Here is an 11,242-nt window from a genome sequence, read left to right as displayed (position 1 = left end):
ACTTCATGAACTTTCCTTTGTCTTCCATGTTTTCCTCGACAATCCTCCAGCAGTAAAACATTTGCCACCTTATTTCGTTTCTCCTGCACATTTCTTATTGGGCGATCATTAATATTTAAAGTATTTTTAAAAAACAATTTGCATACTCGAACTTTCTGTCCATTGAGATGGAAATAGAAGGCATTATTATTGTCCCTTTTCTTTCTCGTACCACCTTCACACACATACCGCTATTTAGGCTGAATGACCATCATACTATTCTGAATAAATAGTCGCTGTTTTTCGTACATCGCCAAATCCCAGTATGATCTAAAAATTACCACCCGTTCCTCTTCTGTAAATTTTTCAAAACATTTCAGCTTACACTTCTCTGTACATGGAGGTTCCATTTTTCTCTCTTTTCGAACTTTTTGACACGTAGACCTCATTTTGTATTCTTTTCCACTATTTCTTAACTTTTTGTTTACATTCCTTACCCAGTTATTCTCATTTCGTTTACGCTTTACTCCTTTTTTTAGTGGACTCGTTAAGATCATCGGAGTTTCGACACCGGTGATGTTAGCCTCAGAAGTGTCTGATGTCGAATTTGCTTCGCAGTGACTGTTACTCTTTCTGACAATTTCGGGTGGAATGTATGTATGTAGTATCACGTACAGAATCGTCATCATCTTCAGAAAATGAGCTCGAGCTTAATGAGTCTGATTTCATTTCAGCAGAAGATACTGTTGATGTACCTTTTATCTGCCATTCTTTATCATTTCCTTCTTGTTTTTTAAAAGCCATTACCACCATTTTGGCGGATCGAGAATTAGATTCAATGATTTTTTTACTGAAAATGACAACAATACTGACTTAAATGTAAATGATTCATAGCAAATTATTTACATATGTATGTATATTAAAAAAATATTTAGTGCAAGAATGTCATAACAGCGAATAGTTCTTTAATGCACTATTGCTGCACTAATACATCTTATTTGTAATAGTGTTTTAAAACAAAATATTACTGAAATAAAAATTATATTTGTCTACAAAAACGTCAGAACACTAAAAAACACTGCAAGAATTCACTCAAATTTTTACATACACAACGTCATATCTTAAAATAATGCAATATACACGATAGCGAAAGAGATAGAAAAGTGATCCTACCTTTTATTAATATTGTCACAAAACGAAATATGACACTTTTCTTGAGAACTTAACGATGTTCACCACACAAAAGCCGACGCACAACCATAGATAACTTGATGAGAGACTCTTTGGTTCGAGAGAGAGCTGTCAAAACCCGCATTTTTTATAACATTTGCCAATGATGCCACTGCTGAAAAATATTAGCTTGGGCATTTTATAAAGAACTTTTGGATATTTTGCAGTTTCCACACTACCACTGAGGTATGCAAATAGCGCGTTACCGATATTATTTTTGGGTGCTCGGTTCCCCAGTAGGCCTATATCACCCATATATACAAATAAATACAAATATATACATAAATAATACATAAATAAATACAAATATATACATACATAAACCAAAATTGTACTTAAAGTAGCTATTCAAAAAAACAAAATTAAAGAAATAATTGAGTAACAATTTAAAATGAATACAAAAAAATAAATAAAGCCATATCATAATTCACATGAAAACAATAATTCATAACAATAAATAAAAATATAAATATTTCAAAAAGAAACATAATTAAAAAATAAGCAAAAGACTTATTTTCATCACATATTATCACAAGTAACAATATAAATAATGGTTATTTAATTCAAAAGAATTGCACAGTAATTCTCTGTGTCTAAATATAAATTAATACTCAATTTAAAAAAAGAAGTAGAACAATTTTTAAAAAGCAATCTGCACCCAGTCTCCAATACAAAATTTAATACAGAATTAAGAATATATTAATATTAAGAGGCAAAAAAAAAAGAAACAAGGGTTTAAAAAAATTCCGAGAAAATTAAAAATAAAATGATACAGTTTTGGCAGCCTATCCTACAGATGAGAAACACAAAGAATTTTAGTTCTAAAATTGGGCCTAGTAAGATCTCTATTAAAAAACTTTACGAGGAAGAATATTCTCGTCCTAACAAAAAGAGTTAAAACTACATTTGAGTCACAGTTGTTGCAGCAGATAAAGGGTCTGACATGCTTCATTCTATCGAATAAAATTTGGCCTACTTCTATTCTGTGACAGGTGGATTCAAATTCTCTATTAAAAATATCTTCTAACTCCTTAACATAGTCTAAAAATCTCTGGGGTGGTTTAATTAAATTACACCTGTCAATTTGCCTCTGCTGAATGAAATAAAAATCAGGTGAAACCTCTTCTTCTCCTAAATAAGGTAATGGTTGGGTACAAGTGTGTGTCTTAAAAACTTTTAAATAAAGATAACCGCAAAAGTATGCATATGCATTTGCTTTAAGAAAATCTACTTCTACATCCTCTAATTCTGCCTGATGGTCTAACCTTAGCCTATTAAATTCGTGTTCTGGTCGAGGTAAGCCCTGAAATTCTTGCCAAGATAAATCTTGGACTAAATTATCATTGCACACACTTTGGAGAATTTGGTTTGATAAATCTGGAGAAAAGTGTTCGTTCTGAGCTATCGGTTCACAGTTTCCATTTATAACTATGTTTGCATATCGCAATCCCCATGACTTCCTAAACAAATTACAGAACATGTAAGGGGTTATTCTTACACTTCTGCCACCCCCTCTTCTAATCTGTCCAAAATAATGCTCTAAACTATCCTGACAAAGCCGTCTCGTCTGTAGGTGAGTGAAGCCTGCGTGTGACAAAAAGCGCCACAAACGTTCCAAACTTGATATGTTTGATTTCCAACCATTTATATAATTAAAATTATTGGTTATGTCAGACCTTGCTTCATCTTTTATCCTAATTGTTTTCAAGAGGTTGGCAGCCTCACGAAGAAATTGTGTTTGCTCTGGGGTGCCCCAAAAAACTTGTTTACACGGTAAAATTGGATCAAAATTCCGACTGTTGAATATGTCAAATAACTTATTTATGAACAAAATACATATATTCCGCGGTATTGCAAAAAGTAGGAGATGGGGAAGTCAAACGCCCTGCACTATAAACTGCGAGCATACCAGAAGCAACAGTGTCGCTGAAAACTTGGGTAGCTAGTTTAACACCCATTTTCTGAAAATTGTTGGGAAAAAGGTGCGCATCGGTAAGTTTGGGTGCACACCGGACAGTATTTTGGGAATCTTTATTGTAAAAATGTACAATATCGGACCAGCTAACTAGGCGCGATTTAAAACTAACTCTGTTTTTAAAGTTTTCTAAGCAATTCCTAACACTCTTTATAAGATGGGGACAATCATTGAAAAAGTATACTTCCTTGCCATTTACCTGAAAATAGGGACGCGCTTCAGAAACTCCTAACACTCGAGCTAAATTGAGAAAATTCGACCGCTGATCACAAACAAAATGGCAAGGTATGAGACCTACATTCTGCAATTGGGTAATGGCCTGAAAAATAAATTTTTTGGCAACATCACCTTTACAGGAACCATGGACAATGAAATAAGCTAGAGGATGGGTCCAAGGCTCGCCACCAATACCTTGAACCAAAAGAGTCATTGCACTGGTACCTATTCTACAAGTTCGATATTCATCGCCATAATCTTCTAATCCTACAATTTTCTCATACTTTGGCAAGTATTGCATATGACTCTTCAGAGCCATTTCATCACATAAAATGGACACATATTTTTGTTGAGTTGTAAAGCCCCGGCTTCTCAACTCTAAACACTTGAGAGTACTGTTATTACAACCTGGGTCACGGGGCCATTCTGAAACGAACTCATCAAGTGTTCTCTCTTCGGGAAATCTAAGGAGAGACCTTAGGTGCCTATAAGCTAAGGGAGACAGAAAGTATACACCTAAAGCTAAGGTTTTGAAATAGCTGTCGTATCTACGACCTTTAGGGTACCTATTATTATTTTTTAAACTATTTTCTACTATGGCTCTAATCTGTGGGGGAAGCAGGCTACATAAATGCATAGTAGAATTGAACCCCTCTTCCGTGTCTTTTAATTTTTTTTTTAAATTTGCATATTTCAGCGAAAGGTCTGACAACTGGTACTGCAAGTAACTAATCTTTCTATCTTTTTCTTCTAATCTAGCCTTCAACTTCCTATTCTCCTCAACCAGTTTGTGGTCTTTATTAGTTACAGCTGTCAGACTCAAATTTGTTTGACTCCCCCTGTCTACATAGCTTTCATCTTCAAATGATGTCATTAAACTAATGTCTTGATCCGCATGATCAAAGACACTATCCCTCATTTCTATTTGAGCATCTTCTGCCACAGATGCGAGCAAATTTAGATCGCTCGTATCGTGACACTGAAGCGCGTTTTCTTCCACCAATTGTGGGTAAAAATCGTCTGCTCCCATTTCTATCGGAGAATTGGGAGCCAAAATTTGGTTACCTTGAAGACTGGGTGCAGGTACATTTGGTAAATTAATATTCGGTACTGCAAAGGACATCAACTTTTTTTCCATCCTCATTTCTCTGGAGAAATGGCGCTCACAGGCGTACATAAATTTAGGCCTATTTTGCCCCACACCAAAAAGATTCAGCCAAATTTTAAATCTAATAACCAAAATAAATAACCCATAACCTTAAAGCCTTAATTAAAATATTTGATTATTTATTGCTACATGTTTCAACCAACAAACGCGATTTACAACAACCAACATTTAAGAGCCTAATACAACTTATATTAAAACTAATAGAAATTAAGTTAAATTGAGTTAAAGACTAAAACAAAAAAATGACTAGTATCTACATCATGCTTTCTATCTAATAATATTTTATAATATATAGTAAAAATAATAAGAATTAAGAAAAATTAGCTTAAAACCTAAAACAAAGAAATTACTATAATAATTACATCGTGTCTACTATTATTTATTTATACAACTATTTAACCACTTATTAACAAATAAATATTAATTACTACAAAACTTACAAATAAGTATCAAATTTCTTACCTGGCTTCATCCTTCTCCTGATTTGAGAAGTTGAAAAAACGTTGCTGTCCTCTGCACCCCATTACTACCCCCGCTTAAAAAACAGATCAGGGTGCCCTGCCAGCTGACAAGCGAGAGAGCAAGAAAAGAGAATCTGATCAAGTTATCTATGGCACAACTGAGATAATACGTTGTTACAAATAAGACGCAATAGGATATGTAGTTAGAGCAAAAGGCTTCTATCGCGATGCTGCGTAAAATGTTAAGACCTCGGATATAACACTTTGTCTGTTGATCAAACATATTATTTCCGATATATTAGTGAAGTTAACTCAAAATTTGGATTTTTTGAATTATGACGAAGTTGCTGCAAATGAGCGATATGTGCAAATTCATCTATTTGTGTTCTGGCAGCTACAAATAACATACAGTGGCTCACAGCTCTTATTTCGTGTGGTATAAAAATTCTTACTAAAAAGTTATAAAAAGTAAACAAAAATAAAATTTCAATATTTTGTGGAAAAGCCTTTTTGCTCGATTACAGCTTTCATGTGGTTTTGCATTGATTCCACCAATTTTTTTGTATAATCTGGCGATATTTTACCCCACTCTTCCTTCAAAACCGCTTTTAGAGTTTGGACGCTAGAAATGTGGTGTTTTCTAATATTAATTTCCAGAACGTGCCATACATTTTCAATAACGTTCAAATCTGGTGACTGTGCAGGTGTTTGGACGAGGTGTGGACAATTCCAAATGAGCCAAGTTTGTACAAGACCAGATTTATGTTTAGGGTCGTTGTCCTGGTAGAAGCGAAAAGTGTCACGTATACCCAGGTCTTCTGCACTTTGAAGCAAATTTTTCTTCAGTAAGTCTAGGTACACTTCTTTATTCATAGTGGAGTCTATAAACTCCAATCGACCAACGCCTGCAGATGACATACACCCCCAAACCATTACATGACCGCCACCATGTTTTACTGTTGCGCGTAAATTTTTTGTTTGGAGCTCAGTATTTGGTTGCCGCCATACGTATGCTTTACCATCTGACGCAAAAAGACTAAACTTGCTCTCATCGGCGAAAATAACCGTATTCCAAAAAGCATTGTCCTTATTTAAATGGTCTTTTGCGAACTGTAAACGGGCTTTTTTATTTTTCTTATTTATAAAAGGCTTATTCCGTGCTGTTCGCCCATGAAAATTGGAATCCCTTAATATTCTGCGCACAGTTTCTGGATGACATTTTTTGCCGAGAAACATTTCAACATCTTTGGTCAGCGCTGGAGCACTTAACATTGGTTCTTTTTTAATCTTTTTTAAAATCCACCTCTCATCCGTTTCATTAAAAATTTTATTAGGAGCCTTTCGACCCTTGTTATGCACGCGATTTTCACGAACAAAGCGCTGAATTATATATTGAACTGTAGATGAACTTAAATCAACCATTTCAGCAATTTGTTTTTGCGTTTTTCCACTTTGAAAATGTTTAATAACTAATTCGCGTTTTTCAATTGAAGTGCGTGGACCCATGTTGATATACCGCGTAATTGCAACTGATCTGCATTGCTTTTAGAACATAAACTGCTTCTTAAGTATTCACAGTTCAATCTTTGATTTACCGTTAGTTTTCTGTATCCGTTATTTGCATGTATCACATGAACGAAAACCAACACACGAAATAAGCTGTGATCCACGAATTATGAGTGTTTTTGGTTTTTGTTTAATAAAATATTGAATTTGAATACTTTTGTAAATTTGTTTACATGTTTTGTATTTAAAACTAAATTACCAATATAATTGCATCATTCGTTCATTTAGTTCAGAGCAAAAAATATTAATTACATATCGGTATTATCAAAATTGTTGCTTACACGAAATAAGCTGTAAGCCACTGTATGTATAAAGTTTGTTTTTTAACTAAAGTGAAAAATTGGAAAATAAGTAAGTTATAGGTATTAAATATAGTGCGTAGAAAAATAATTTATTATTTTGGAATAGTTATATAGTTAAAATGCCACGTGGTACAGAACTATCGGATGAAGAGCGGGGTAGGATAATTGGAATGCACGAAGTCGGCATAAGCATTGGACGAATTGCTGCGTCAGTGAATCGACATCGTAATACAGTTTCAAATTATTTGAAAAATCCTGAAAATTATGGTGTCACAAACCGTACTGGTCAGTTACCAGCAGTTGATAAGCGGACCAAGAGACGCATTCATCAATTAGCGAAGTTATGAGTTGCAGGCAGATAAAAGAAGAATTAGGCTTACCAATCACTGCGTGTTCAGCAAATTATGAAGCATGAATTGGGCCTCAAGTTTGAATCAAAACTAGCTCAGCCGCGAATGAAAAAGCAACATAAAGATGCTCGTAGTTCATTTTGCGACAAATATCGGTTTTGGGAGGAGTTGGAAAATGTAATTTTTAGTGACGAAAAAAAGTTTAATTTGGATGGTCCAGATAGTTATCAAAAATATTGGAGAGATACACGACATCCAAGAGAGATTTGCTATAAGCAAAACCATGGTGGGGGATCTTTAATGGTATGGGCTGCCTTTAGTTCCAAAGGAAATCTCATGCAATGGCTCACATCGTAAGTCGGGCAAGCATTCAACATATCTGTGTTGGTTTTTTTAACAGGTTCCCTGTCCCCATACACAAATTAATTTTTAACGGTACACGTCCAACACTTATTTTTATACTCTCGCAACAATGTTGCTAACGGAGAGTATTATAGTTTTGTTCACATAACGGTTGTTTGTAAGTCCTAAAACTAAAAGAGTCAGATATAGGGTTATATATACCAAAGTGATCAGGGCGACGAGTAGAGTCGAAATCCGGATGTCTGTCTGTCCGTCCGTCCGTCTGTCCGTCCGTCCGTGCAAGCTGTAACTTGAGTAAAAATTGAGATATCATGCTGAAACTTGCTACACGTATTCCTTGGCTCCATAAGAAGGTTAAGTTCGAAGATTGTCAAAATCGGCCCACTGCCACGCCCACAAAATGGCGGAAACCGAAAACCTATAAAGTGTCATAACTAAGCCATAAATAAAGATATTAAAGTGAAATTTGGCACAAAGGATCGCATTAAGGAGGGACATATTTGGAAGTAACTTTTTTGGAAAAGTGGGTGTGGCCCCGCCCCCTACTAAGTTTTTTGTACATATCTCGGAAACTACTATAGCTATGTCAACCAAAGTCTACAAAGTCGTTTTCTTCAGGTATTTCCATATACAGTTCAAAAATGGAAGAAATCGGATAATAACCACGCCCACCTCCCATACAAAGGTTATGTTCAAAATCACTAAAAGTGCGTTAACCGACTAACAAAAAACGTCAGAAACACTAAATTTTATGGAAAAAATGGCAGAAGGAAGCTGCACCCAGCCTTTTCTTAAAAATTGAAAATGGGCGTGGCGCCGCCCACTTATGGACTAAGAACCATATCTCAGGTGCTACTAGACCGATTTCAATGAAATGCGGTATATAATATTTTCTTAACACCCTGATGACATGTACGAAATATGGGTGAAATCGGTTCACAACCACGCCTTCTTCCAATATAAAGCTATTTTGAATTCCATCTGATGCCTTCTCTGTATAATACGAGTATAAACATTAGGAACCAATGATGATAGCGGAATAAAACTTTACAAAAATACGGTATTTGAAAAATATGTAAATGACGCATTATGAAATCTCGATTATCACTTTACCATGCGAGAGTATAAAATGTTCGGTGACACCCGAACTTAGCCCTTCCTTACTTGTTTGTATATGTATATATCATATATCATATATATGTATCATATGTATCATATATGATAGGATGTGTACAGCCATGGTACAAGAAAATAATTTTGTATCACATGTGATACATTGAACAGGGAACCTGTTAAATATTTAAAACTCATTTTTTTCTTAACTTTTTTCCCACTACAATTACTTACTTATAATGCAATATGCTTGCAACAATTAAAACCATACACATTAGTATAACGGTACTGCAAACAAAAAAAGAAAAAATGTTCTGTAAATGCGATCACATTGAAAGTCGGGCAGAACACCTGCGCTGAACGGAGTGAAATATTTTCCGTTAGGAACAGAAAAAATATGATTTTTAAATCGAGCAAATTTTAGTTGAAATCAAGGTTTGAAGAAAGTAACATTTCACAACATTCGTTCTCCTGGTTTTTGAAATGTCACGTAAAATAAAACAGTCAATGATCGAAGAGCGAAAATTGGTCATTTATCACCATTCAAAAGGTAAAACTGAACGAGAAATTGGGGCAGCTAAAAGAAAGTTAAGTTCGAGAGATGAAAAGTATATTTTAAAAGAAATTCAAAAGGATCCGTATCTCTCCGCCCCAAAACTTGCTACATCTCTCAAAGAAAATTTTGGGATTAGTGTTTGTGCGGAAACTGTAAGAAGAGTGTTACGGAAAAACAACTTAAATGGACGAGTGGCGCGAAAAAAGCCCTGGATTAGTGCAAAAAATAAAAAGGATCGGCTTGATTTTGCGCGCGAATATTAAACGAAAGACTTTTCATTTTCGAGTCAGGTAAATTGTAATTGCGATTATGTTTGAACATTTCCTAATAAGTAAATTATATAATTTTAGGGTTCTTTTCACAGATGAGAGCAAATTTAATTTGTTCGGATCTGACGGCAGGCGTTTTGTGTGGCGTAAACCAAACGAAGAATATAAAAATAAAAACACGAAAAAGACCGTTAAGCACGGAGGAGTTTCCGTAATGGTCTGGGGATGCATGGCCGCCTCTGGTGTGGGCAAACTCCATTTTATTGAAGGAATAATGGATAAAAATATTTATTTGAATATACTGAAGGCAAATGTGAAGGAAAGTGCGCGTATGTTGGGTATTGCTGATAATTTCAAGTTTTATCAGGACAATGACCCGAAGTACTCCTCGTTGTTGGTGAAGACTTGGTTGCTCTATAACTGCCCCAAGGTCATAAAAACTCCAGCGCAAAGCCCGATCTTAATGTGATAGAGCATATGTGGGATGAGCTAGGTCGCAGGGTTCAAAATAGGAGGTGCACCAACAGGAATCAACTTAAAGGTGTGCTCCAAGAGGAATGGACGAAAATAACTCCAGATGTTTGTCGTAAACTGGTTGAAAGTATTCCTTATATACTCCAAGAAGTGGAAAAGCAAAATGGATACCTAACAAGATACTTAACATCGCACTTATTACAAACACACGCCAAAAGGAAGTGTGTTGCTCGATTTACAATGTGGCCATATTTTTAATGAATTTTTACATTTTTGTTTTTGAGCGTCGTTATGTTAATAAAATAGAACTAGTACTAGCTGTGAAATATTGCTGAATAAATAAGCTTTTAAAACCATTTCTTGTTTTTTGAAAACAGTTTACATTTCTTTAAAAAAATATCACTTCAACCTATTGCATACTTTGCCCGACTTTGGATGTGAGCCACTGTATGTGTTTTTTACCTACTAAAGTGAATTCCGAAGTATAAGTACATTGATCTACTAGATAGTGTGCTCATCCCTTTAGCTGAGAATTTTCATGACGACAATTGGATATTTCAGCTAGACAACGCCCCCATTCATGTGTCTCGCGCTACGAAAGTATTTTTCCAGTCCCGGAATGTCCAATTATTGGATTGGCCAGCTTTGAGTCCTGATCTTAACCCCATAGAGAGCCTTTGGGGTATACTTACTGCTAAAATATATGCACATGCCAAGCAGTATGATACTATTAAGCAGCTTAAAAGTGCCATTGTACCAGAGTGAAAGAAAATAGAGCAAACTACTCTGCAAAACTTAGTAGGGTCCATGCCACGAAGACTGTGCATGGTAAAACTGCAAAAAGGTAATACTATTACATACTAAAAATATTTAAAACATCAATTACTTAAAGTTTTTTTTTTATTAGGCGTGTGTTATTTGACCATCATAAGCTAATAGCTAAACCATGGACAAATAAAACGCATTTAGCTTATTTCTAATTTTCGCTTAAATATGTATTATGTTGGCAACGCGGGCAATAACAATCAGCTGATATTCAATTTATTGCAACGAAATTTTTGACATGGACAAAAGGTAAATTTGAATTTTTAAATTTGTAAACAAACTTTTCACAAACTAAATAATTATTTATTTCGTTTATATACAGCAAAAGAAAAGTTTGGACGAAGGCCGAGACACTTATATTCCTGAAGCGCTACACTGAGAGGAAGGATGAGTTC

Source organism: Bactrocera neohumeralis, chromosome 3 (genome assembly GCF_024586455.1).
Source record: "Bactrocera neohumeralis isolate Rockhampton chromosome 3, APGP_CSIRO_Bneo_wtdbg2-racon-allhic-juicebox.fasta_v2, whole genome shotgun sequence".
NCBI lineage: Eukaryota > Metazoa > Arthropoda > Insecta > Diptera > Tephritidae > Bactrocera > Bactrocera neohumeralis.
The sequence above is the reverse complement of the archived record's forward strand: the minus strand, read 5'-3'. Positions refer to the sequence as shown.